This window comes from Oryx dammah, unplaced genomic scaffold (assembly GCF_014754425.2).
Source record: "Oryx dammah isolate SB20612 unplaced genomic scaffold, SCBI_Odam_1.1 HiC_scaffold_28, whole genome shotgun sequence".
Lineage (NCBI taxonomy): Eukaryota > Metazoa > Chordata > Mammalia > Artiodactyla > Bovidae > Oryx > Oryx dammah.
Window position 1 is genome coordinate 79,401,940 of NW_024070212.1, and position 12,588 is coordinate 79,414,527.

At 41.3% G+C, this 12,588-nt stretch overlaps 1 protein-coding gene across 1 annotated transcript in view; it reads right to left on the reverse strand.

The window, feature by feature from the left end:
- Positions 1-9,732, reverse strand: part of ROR1 (receptor tyrosine kinase like orphan receptor 1) — a 194,800-nt gene extending 185,068 nt beyond the window's left edge. The window contains exon 1 of the mRNA XM_040232675.1: positions 9,665-9,732. The gene's annotated coding sequence lies outside the window, so the exon portion shown is untranslated. The remainder of the gene's footprint in view (positions 1-9,664) is intronic.
- Between the last annotated feature and the right edge of the window lie 2,856 nt (positions 9,733-12,588).

Consider the following 12,588-nt stretch of genomic DNA (forward strand, 5'->3'; position numbering starts at 1 on the left):
CAATTCCATTCACCATTGCAACAAAAAGAATAAAATACTTAGGAATATATCTACCTAAAGAAACTAAAGACCTATATACAGAAAACTTTAAAACACTGATGAAAGAAATCAAAGAGGACACTAATAGATGGAGAAATATACCATGCTCATGGATTGGAAGAATCAATATAGTGAAAATGAGTATATTACCCAAAGCAATTTACAAATTCAATGCAATCCCTATCAAGATACCGGCAATATTTTTCACAGAACTAGAACAAATAATTTCAAGATTTGTATGGAAATACAAAAAACCACGAATAGCCAAAGCAATCTTGAGAAAGAAGGATGGAACTGGAGGAATCAATTTGCCTGACTTCAGGCTCTACTACAAAGCCACAGTCATCAAGACAGTATGGTATTGGCACAAAGACAGACATATAGATCAATGGAACAAAATAGAAAGCCCAGAGATAAATCCACATACATATGGACACCTTATCTTTGACAAAGGAGGCAAGAATATACAATGGAGTAAAGACAATCTCTTTAACAAGTGGTGCTGGGAAAACTGGTCAACCACTTGTAAAAGAATGAAGCTAGATCACTTTCTAACACCGCACACAAAGATAAACTCAAAATGGATTAAAGATCTAAATGTAAGACCAGAAACTATAAAACTCTTAGAGGAGAACATAGGCAAAACACTCTCCGACATAAACCACAGCAGGATCCTCTATGATCCACCTCCCAGAATTCTGGAAATAAAAGCAAAAATAAACAAATGGGATCTAATTAAAATTAAAAGCTTCTGCACAACAAAGGAAAACATAAGCAAAGTGAAAAGACAGCCTTCCGAATGGGAGAAAATAATAGCAAATGAAGCAACTGACAAACAACTAATCTCAAAAATATACAAGCAACTCCTGCAGCTCAATTCCAGAAAAATAAACGACCCAATCAAAAAATGGGCCAAAGAACTAAATAGACATTTCTCCAAAGAAGACATACGGATGGCTAACAAACACATGAAAAGATGCTCAACATCACTCATTATAAGAGAAATGCAAATCAAAATCACAATGAGGTACCACTTCACACCAGTCAGAATGTCTGCGATCCAAAAATCTGCAAGCAATAAATGCTGGAGAGGGTGTGGAGAGAAGGGAACCCTCCTACACTGTTGGTGGGAGTGCAAACTAGTACAGCCACTATGGAGAACAGTGTGGAGATTCCTTAAAAAATTGCAAATAGAAATGCCTTATGACCCAGCAATCCCACTGTTGGGCATACACACAGAGGAAACCAGAATTGAAAGAAACACATGCACCCCAATGTTCATCGCAGCACTATTTATAATAGCCAGGACATGGAAACAACCTAGATGTCCATCAGTAGATGAATGGATAAGAAAGCTGTGGTACATATACACAATGGAGTATTACTCAGCCATTAAAAAGAATACATTTGAATCAGTTCTGATGAGATGGATGAAACTGGAGCCGATTATACAGAGTGAAGTGAGCCAGAAAGAAAAACACCAATACAGTATACTAACACATATATATGGAATTTAGGAAGATGGCAATGATGACCCTGTATGCAGGACAGCAAAAGAGACACAGATGTGTATAGCGGACTTTTGGACTCAGAGGGAGAGGGAGAGGGTGTGATGATTTGGGAGAATGGCATTGAAACATGTATAATAACATGTAAGAATCGAAATGCCAGTCTATGTCTGATGCAGGATATGACACGCTTGGGGCTGACGCGCGGGGATGACCCAGAGAGATGTTGTGGGGAGGGGGGTGGGAGGGGGGTTCACGTTTGGGAACGCATGTACACCTGTGGTGGATTCATGTCAATCTATGCCAAAACCAATACAGAATTGTAAAGTAAAAATTAAAAATAAATAAATTAAAAAAAAATAAAAAATAAAAACCAATTCCTAGAACATTAAATCTTGCATAGATATAAGAACATCTCCTCATGCTGCAAGGAGAAAACATAGGTTAGGAGATTCATCTGCGGTCCTAGCTGTTGGCTCACTAGAGCAGCGGCTTTGAACAGAATTATAATGCGAGTGACATGTGTAATTTTTAATTGTTTAATAGCCACATTAAAAAAGATCAGGTGAAATTAATTTTAATTATATATATATACATATATATAGTTGCTGCTGCTTTTTAAAATTTTTTTCATTTGTTTCTTACATGATAGTATACATGTTTCAGTGCCATTCTCCCAAATCATCCCACCCTCTTCCTCTCCCACAGAGTCCAAAAGTCCATTCTAAACATCTGTGTCTCTTTTTCTCTCTCGCATACAGGGTTATCATTATCATCTTTCTAAATTCCATATATATGTGTTAGTACACTGCATTGGTGTTTTTCTTTCTGGCTTACTTCACTCTGTATAATAGGCTCCAGTTTCATCCACCTCATTAAATTTATTTTTAATTGGAGAATAATTGCTTTATAAAGTTGTGCTGTTTTCTGCCATGCAACAATGTGAATCAGTCATAAGCATACATATATCCCCTCCCTCTTGAACCTCCCTTCCACCCCGCTATCCCACATTGCTAGGTCATCACAGAGCACCAGGCTGAGTTTCCCTGGGTATTTCACTAAATTTGATTATATGAGAAATGATCATTTTAATGACTGGGTTTCTAGAACCATTTAAGTGATTGATTTATATAGTCAATAAAAAAGTTATTAATAAGGTATTTTAAGTCTTTTTCCAATGAGATAAGCCACTGAAATCTGGTTTAGGTTTTATAGTCATACTAATCTCATTCTGGACTGGCCAAATTTTAAGTACTCAACAGCTACAGGTGGCTGGTGGCTATCATACTAGACCCTATAGCACTGAAGCCTTATAGAAGAAGGACTGATAACTCTCTTTTTATAGGTGAGAACATTGACGCCCAAAGCTTAATTGACAAGTCACTGAACTGGTTGTGGATTTGAGCTGTGAGTAGATTCTAAGTTTTTTGTCAAGTGCTCATTCAATGGATCAGACTACCCTCCCCTTGGGAATAAGAAGGGGTGGGGGCAATAGCGTTACCTGCAGTGAGTAGCTATTTGCTCTAGAGACTGTGGTGGGACTGTGTGTGTGTGTGCATGCTTAGCTGCTCAGGCGTGTCCAACTCTTTGTGATCGCATGGACTGTAGCCTGCCAGGCTCCCCTGTCCATGGGATTCTCCAGGCAAGAATCCTGGAGTGGGTAGCCATTCCCTTTTCCAGGGATTGAACCCCGGTCTCCTGCATTGCAAGCAGATTCTTTACCATTTGAGCCACCTGGGTGGGACTTTAGACTCTAGTAACCCTTTGGAGTGATACTACTTCTCCCATTTTCTATAAGGGTTATATAGCCTCCAAGTGCTTTTGCAGTGGCAGGATGATATCAGTCTTTCAAAGGAAAAAGTGCTATCAATATTTAGAAGACAATGCATAAGGTTAAAGCCTGTTGAACTTGGGTGGTTTAGAATACCACATGGATATCCCCAGAAATTCCTTTGACAAGCTACTAGTCCTAGGAGGATTATACTTTAGCCTGCCAAGTACCAAGTTTCCTGATCCAGTTCTTCCATCTCTGGCCCCTTCACCCACTGCCCCTGCTCCAGAAACACATAATTAGAAGACAAAGAAAGGACTCAATTGCCCCATGAGGTCTAGCTGTGAACCAAGCTCCAATGTCATTTAAATAGACTCTTTATGTACCAAGGACAAATCTAGTAACAGAGAGGGGGGACAAGAGGAAGCAACCACTCCCTGAGTCAAGGCCACAGCCCTTGACAGTGAGCTAAGGGGCTGAGGCCCGCATGTATCCGTCTACTGCAACCACGCAAGCAGGTATCCTAGGGCACAACCCAAGAGTGACCCACAGATGCGTTAGTTGGCCAGGAAAACCATCTCAGCTGATAGAGACCAAGGCCTCTGCTGCACAGGTGAGCAAAAGGAAGCTCAGAGTCATAGTAACTCCAGAGTTCATGCTCATAAGAACCTTGCTGTCTGCCTCCCTGCCATGTGTAAAGCTCCGAGCTGGTAGAGAAAGCTGGCTCTTAAAAAAGCAAAGCAGGACAAAATACCCCCAAATCTAGTCTGTCAGCACAGAGAACTATTGGCAGTTGGAATCAGGCCTCAGTTTTTTTTTTTTTTGTTTTTTTTTTTTAAGCTGAGGCTCCCTCCCTTTCTGCTACCTACGGGTGCAATTTCCAGTGCTTTCTCCAAAAGAAACATTTGGCTTTCTATAGAGAACCTCTGAGACCTCATGTGACTGAAAGTGGAAGAGGGGGGAAGAGGCCCTCCTCACGCCCCACCCCAAAACCCCCATGGGGAAGCTGAGGTTAGGCCCCTGTAGATCGATTTATTTTAGGAGGCACTTGGTTCTGAAGCATTTGTTTCAGAAATTACCCCTGTGCCCCATCAATAGTAGCTTTCAACGGCTCTTCCCGGGTGGCCTTGTCTCTTTTAAATTTCATTTCCTGTTGGAAAGGATAAACAGGTAACTGTTTAATGCCACTGACTGGACTCATTTAACAGAAAACCAGGATCAGCGTGAAGCTGGGGAACCAGAGTGGGACTGATGGGTGAAACAGAGCTGAGAAGCCAGTCTGAGATTACAAGTGGAATACAGCAGGTCGATGAACAGAAAGGCATTAAAGAATACCAAGTGACTAGACTTTTACTTTACTTCTTCTCCATGTAAGGGCAATTGTCCCACTGGAGGAGGGGATATGAATGCGAGGGAGACGGCGTAATCAGCTGCCATGTTGGGCATGGCTCCCTGGACTTGGCCTCGAGGCCTTGGTGGGAATCTTGGCACTACCACTCATCAGCTTTGCCCTTCAGCCAAGTTCTTTAACCCCCTTGAGCCTCAGATGCCTGTCTGTTCTACTGCACAGGATGCTGTGAATTCAAATGATGCCTTCACATGCTTGGCAAGCGCCCCACCCCTAGTAGGAATTCACACATAATAACTATAAATTGGCACAGATGGTGTTGGAACCCATACAATTTAACACATGTTTTCCACTACACACCAGGCACTGTGTTGGGCAATAAGAGCTGCCAAAGGATAAGAGAGCCCTGACTTTAAAAGAGATGGGCACGGAATTGATGATGTCAATACAGCCTGGTAAGGACTTGCAGCAAAACAGATATGGGGCGATATGGCACCCCCACATTAAATGTTTTGAGGTATTGTTGACAGCATGGTCAATGAGGTCAATGAAAGGACACATAATTGTCTATTTCTCCCTCTAGAAGGCAAAGTCCACCAAAGCCGGAATGTTGTCTTAGTGTCTGTCTAAGCACTGTGGGGAAAAGCGGGTGAGGGAATGGTTAAGGTGATGCTCTAATCTCTGAACTACCATATTATCTTGAATTTATCTTTCAGTTCATCATTTCTCTCTACAGCTGAGTACATCCACTGTTAACCCATTTGATGAATTTTTAATTTCTATAACTATATTTTTAAATTACAGAATTTCTATTTAGTTCATGTAAAACGTCTACTTTTCCATCATCTTATCCTGTATTTGCCCTATGGTTTCTATTTCCTCTTTTACCAGAAAACATGTTAAACATACTTACTCTCTCAAACTGATCTATTGCCTGTAGTTTCTAAGATAGGAACTTCTCCATGTCTTTTGTCTGACTCTCACTAATGGTGGCTTTTCCCCCTCTCTTCTACACACTAAAATATTTAAAAGTACACTTAACATCAGGAGTTTTGTTGTTTTGTGGTTTTGAGTTTTTAAATTTTGTTTTTTGTGGGAAACCCATGCAACATAAAAATGTTGAGACATTTTTATGACTTGGCTTTAGGCTGCCCCTCTCAGGATCTCATAGTTTAATCAATTCCAGACACAGTTTTTACATTATCTTCTTGGTTTGTGGCTTGTGTACTATAAGAGAAGTACCCCAACTCCATACCCATGTAGAGCATAGGCTGGGGTTTTAATTTTTTTGAGGGTGATCCCAGCGGGCCAGCACAGTTGATAGACTTCCCTACTCAATCTTTGGCAGAAATTCCCTTATTTCATTCATTCCTAAGGCCCTTCATTCTTCATTGACAGCCTTGGTAAGGAGTTTCTTTCCTATTGCCTCAGCTCTCATCCCCATAGGATTCTGAAACTCCAGCCCCCTAAGAATCATACATATTTCCCATGTTTTCACAGGATCTTTTGTTTCATTCCTTCCCACTGATCACTGCTTGCTCTTCATTTCAGGCACCTGGGGATTTCTCCTTTCTGCACACCAGCCTGGTGATGGATTTTTTCCCCCTTGTATATTTACACTAACATCTCTCTGTGATTGGAAGGAATGTCCCTTGACAACTCTATCTGACTAGAAAGATTTTATTATGCCTTTAGATACTAGTCTTTCTCTCTCAGCTCTGAGTTCATGAAGGACAGAAACCTTGGTCTGATTCATCTTTTGATCCTGATTCTTCAGACTATGCCCAGATCAGAGTAGGAAGCAATAAAGATTTCATCATTCAATGAACAAACAAATCAATTATCTTTCATTTACACTCTCAATGGGAAATAGAGATCATATACTAAATATCTTCTAGAGAAAGAAGACATCAAGAATCCCTGGAAAGTCATCCATGCTCTCTGGGAGGCCATGCTAACCAATCAAAGGAGTTCAGCCACCGCCTTAGTTTCACCCTTTGACCAGTAGGTTCTCTACTCTTGATAGTACTTCTTTCTTGAAGGGCAACAGCTGATAATTATAGTGCTGCTGCTGCTGCTGCTGCTGCATCGCTTCAGTCATGTCCAACTCTGTGCAACCCCATAGATGGTAGCCCACCAGGCTCGCCCATCCCTGGGATTCTCCAGGCAAGAACACTAGAGAGGGTTGCCATTTCCTTCTCCAAAGAATGAAAGTGAAAAGTGAAAGTGAAGTCGCTCAGTCGTATCCGACTCTTACCAACCTCATGGACTGCAGCCAACCAGGCTCCTCCATCCATGGGATTTTCCAGGCAAGAGTACTGGAGTGGGGTGCCATTGCCTTCTCCGAATTATAGTGCTAGTTCGCTAGAAATTCATAGTCTGGCAGGCTAGGTTCTTACTGGTAGCTTTGTTGCCTTTTTAGCACATACTGATGTCCTTCTGGGGCTTCCCAGGTGGCTCAGTGGTAAAGAATCCACCTACCAATGCAGAAGATGCAAGAGATGTGGGTTTGATTCCTGGGTCAGGAAGAGCCTCTGGAGCAGGAAATGGAAACCCACTCCAATATTCTTGCCTGGAAATTTTCATGGACAAGGAGCCTGGCAGGCTACAGTCCATGGGGTTGCAAAGAGTCAGACATGACTGAGCACACACACATTACATCCTAGAGCCATAACTGGAACTTGATCAGCGACATGTAATGTGCAAAGATATATACTCTTTTCTGTTGGTTCCATAAAGAGTTTGCCAAGTAAATTCACAGACTCGAAAGCCCCTGGCACAGTGCTTGGCACAGAGTAGGCACATTTAGTGCACTTATTTCTTCTGTTCCATTAAAAAGATCCACAAATATTTGTTAAAAGTCTATTGCCTCCTAAGCACTGTGCTTGGTGCTGAAGATGGAGAAGTGTAACATATGTTACGCCTCTGTTTTAATTCTTACTTAGAAAAAGAATGTCCAGGGACTTCCTTGGTGATCTATGGTTAAGAATCTGCCTTGCAATGCAGGGGATGTGGGTTTGATTCCTGGTCAGGGAACTAAAATCCCACATGCCATGAAGCAACTAAGCCTGTTCATCACAACTAAGGAGCCAGTGTGTCATAACTAAGACCTGACACAGCCAAATAAATAAATATATTTTTAAAAGAAAAAGAATGTCCACATCAAATCTGACAATAAAAATTATCCCAAATGTTCTCTTATCTAAGGTGAAAAGACATCTCACCTCATCCTGCTACTCTAAAATGCCTAAAAAGTATAACCAGCAAACTAAATTTGCCTATTATTGTTTTATAAAGTAACAGTCTCCTGCCTTAGGGAGGAATCCAACTCCCATTGAATACACGAGTAGACGAAGGAGAACTGATCATAAAAGGCAATTTTTGACAGTGACTTTTGAGCTCCTTTCATCACTATAATTCCAGAACCTAGAATCACGCCTGAATTAAATTAGAAACTTGATAAGACTGTTGAATCTGAGTATTCTTGCACATATATATGGATATAGCCCATCCATATATATGACTCTAGATACAGTAAGACTCACTCATCATTCCACGCATATTTATTGAGAATTTCTTATGAATGAGAGTACGTACTAGATTTTTTGATAGAGACAGGAGAAAGAAAAAAAAGAACAAAATAGATATCCTACCTACAAGGAATTTCCAGGTGTAAGGGCAAGATAGTTATATAAATCACCATGATATAACAAAGAAAATGCTAAGAGATGAACATAAGAAAAGACTACTACTGCTGCTGCTGCTGCTGCTAAGTTGCTTCAGTCATGTCCGACTCTGTGTGACCCCATAGACAGCAGCCCACCAGGCTCCCCTGTCCCTGGGATTCTCAATGCAAGAACACTGGAGTGGGTTGCCATTTCCTTCTCCAATGCATGAGAGTGAAAAGACTATGGGGTTCCAAATACAGAAAGGCTTCTTCCTGCTGAGGGATTAGATAAGACTGTGGCTAATATAGACTATATGCTCAAACTTAAGTAATGTGTTACCTGGTAGCTCAGATGGTAAAGAATCAGTCTACAGTGTGGGAGACCTGGGTTCGATCCCTTGGTTGGGAAGATCCCTGGAGGAGGGCATGGTGACCCTATCCAGTATTCTTGCCCAGAGAATCCCTAGGGACAGAGGAGCCTGGTGGGCTACAGTCTATGGGATCACAAAGAATTGGACATGACTGAGCAACTAAGCCCAGTAGAGGGAGAAAGTGGGGACTAGCAAGGAAGGAACGGCAACTCAGATGGAAAGAACAGCTTAGACAAAAGGCAGAAGCAGAAAAGCACAGGATATAGACAATGAAACAGAAAGTTGGCTGGAGACGTATAAAAGAGCAGCCTAAAGCGAAATAAGCTGGAAAGGTAGGATGAGCCAATTGCAGGGGGTTTGAACACGGCCTGATTTATCTTCCAGGATATAGGATCTCTATAGAGTAGCCAGTGCTTAGCATATGGTAGGGCTTAATTAATGCTACAACAGCCGCATAGCAGGAGCCTGTTCTCCAGCTGCACACAGGAAGTGGCCATCTGTACATGCAGGCAATTACAAACCTTCCAGATACTCTGCCCTGAACCCTGCAAGCACATCAAATACTCACCGTAAAAGGTCACCCAACAAACATCTCTGATCAATCCTGGCTCAGGCAGAATCAAATCCTCTAAATAAGATCCACTAGATGCAGTGTCAGGAAGGTCAGAAACTACCCTTTTTCACATCTTGAAGCATTTTTACCATGTGGAACTCTTTAGAAAAAGAAGGGAAAGGAAAGAGAGAGGCAGAAAAAAAAAAAAAAAACCTCCCCAGAAATAATAGAATTCCAAGTAATTAAATGTTAACTGATCACAAAGTTAACAGGGGATTTATTTTGGCCCCTGCCTCCTTCTGGTGATCTAAAAAGCAGTTGATTTCAAGGACAGCCATGCCAGGATTAAACCCGGCGTTTCACGCCTCCCCTCCTCCACTTCCGCCCTGCATGTCCCCACTGTGTACCTTTGTCGAGCTCACTTGAAATGTTCCATGATGAGGTAGGCACTAACTCAGCAGTGACTGACAACTCTGTTTCTGAAAAGAAAGAGAAGGGAGGGGAGAAAGACAAGGGCAATATTAAATATAGTAACTTATGGGCTGTTAGAAGCATTACAGGAGATTTCCAAAGGCCCTGCCTTCCGAGAGAGACCACGCAGTCCCATAGCTTATTAAACTTAAATGTCTGCTCAGCCTGCCAGGCAGAGGCGCCTGTATTATAGAGGCTATCCAGACAAACATACTGGAGGCCAGATTTGAGGATTTTTTTCCTTTAAAACACAGGCTTGAAAATTAAATACAAATATTTCATTGACAAAAAACCAAACCTGCAGAAATGACCAAACATGATCAAATACAAACTCTTCCTTTTCTTGTTGAAAGACCAGTCTCAGGTTAATAGAGTCAACAGTCTTTCCATGAAACATGAGACCAACATTGCTCCTGATGCTGGTTTCATTTGTGTTTGTGAATTCATAGCATTTCTCTTAACAGACCAATTGATTTCTTTATATTGAAACCTTCAGTCAAGACAAATGGAAGCTAAGGATTTGAATATGGAGAGTAATTTGTGGTAACCAAAATTCAAAGATAACTTTAAAAACCACCATAAATTAAAGTAAACATGCAAATCCAAAATATTAAGGACATGATACACTATGAAAATTTTAAAACTCTTTATGATATACTGTAAATACAAACAATGTTTTTATTTTTGAATATTTAACCCATGACACATCCTACTAGCACATTTTAATAGGATTGCATTAATCTCCCTTTAGGCCATGTACACACACACACACACACACACACACACACGTGTATTACAGAGCTTTTGTGCTAGGCAGGATCTCAGAGAGCCCAGAGACTGGGTCATTAGATCTGTGGCACCCATGCTATCACACCCCCTTTCTTCAGATATCATTGATCAATTATGGATACTTTTGCCTATAAACCTGGGATCTGCCTTACAGCCTTTCAATACGGTTTTTTAGGTAGCCACTGCAAATGGATCTGTGTTAGAAGGCAAGGCAGAGGAAGAACTACTATTTAAACCTAGGTCTGTCTGACTCTACCACCCACACAGCTCCTGGCAGCCCATGCTGCCCAGTTATCCACTCTGAAACCTGACTTGGTTTTCACCTTACTTCTCTCTGGCTTTACCCTTTCACCAAGATAAGCACACTCTTCTACATTTCCTTATTTACTGATGGAGGCCATCTGCCACATGGCCGTAGAAGCCGCATGCCGTCATCAGTGAGCTTTGTCAAGGACAGGATGTTTACCCACTGAGACCTTGCAGAGGCCACTTCTACTGAGTCTCTAATCAACCTGCCATGCACAGCAGAGACAAAGGGGTTGTTTGGTTTGTGCAGACCTTCTTGGCTTTCTTCCTCCCCTGTCCAGGTGGGAAAGAAAACAGGTGGGAAAGAAAGTAGACAAGCCACACAAAACCTACCCACCCCAAAAGGCCCCGGTCACCTCCCACATCCTGAGCCAACAACAGCATGCATTCTTTTCAGGGGAACCAAAGTCAGATGGGCAGTATGGCTGGGATCTTAGAGCAAACAGGATTCCAAAATATGAAGCCAAAAAGGAAAATTTGCCCGAGTAAGAAAACTGCTTAACAGAAAACCACAGGAGAAGGCAGTGCTCCTGTTATCAACCACTTGTCCTAGAAATGGGTGTTTCATGCAGGTGATTTTACCAGGAAGTGCTAATTGTCTACATTCTAGAGCCCTCCACATACGACTCCAACTACAACTCCACTCTGACCCCCCTGCTGCTGCCACCCACTTTGGCTCTTCGAATAAAGGCCCCTTGTTTGCAGTATTTTGGACTATTGTGGTTCCTCTTATAAAAAGGCTCATCAAGCACTCCGGTACCCAGACTTCAGGGAGCTTGGGAATAGAAGCATGGCAGCCACGGCGGCCACTCAGGCAAGAAGCAAAGAGTGGGGAAGTGGTGGGATTAAGACAGATCTTGACAGCATTTACATTCAATATTTTCATAGCTTCATCTTACTGCTGCTCACAGCTAAATTGCCAGAAACATAGGTTTCATTTTACAGTATTAATTTTATAGAAAGTTAGCTATATGTCATTTGGTTTTTCTAGCCTGAATTTGAATTGCTGATTGAATATAATTTGAGACTGATGACAAATGAATAGATTCTTGGCACTGCTAACAGTAAAATTGTTCCCCCACGTGTCCCTGGACACTAATTACCACTCAGTTCTTGGGCTACAGAAAAGATAATTTCAATTCATAACCTCATTAATTGATTGTGATGATTCTGAGGAATTTTGTTCTCAGCTTCAAGATCTATTCCTTGAGATAACCACATGTTCAGCTCTTCAGATAAAATGATAATAAAAACAGATAAAATAGTTTTAAGTATGAATATTCTCCCTGACAAATATTATCTTCTTAGGCTACTTTTTTTTAAAAGTAAGGCTGGATTATTTAATGTGAAAAGTTTAATGTTAGTCATTGTCCCTCACAAAAAATGATGTTTAATAAGCTTCCCCCTCACCTCCTGAAAAGTAGACTGACTCTTAAGTGAGAAAAATTGAGCATATCTTGATTTAAGCAGCCTCAATTCCAAGGTCAGCAGCAGCCTTCGAGAGATGTGACCACCAGTCTTGACCCTACGGGAACTCCAGTGATAAATTCAGTTCCTCTCTTACTCTCTTTACTGTGGCAAAAGGATGAGAAATTTAACTCCAGACTAGCAGCCGCTCTTTTTGTAACATCATTGTGATAATAGCAAATTCGTACATGCCAACTAGGAGACAGCAGAATTTTTAATGAAAATACACACCTACATTAAAATACTAATTTCTGCCAGTTACTAATGTTGTGATCAGGACTGTTACTTAACATCTTTT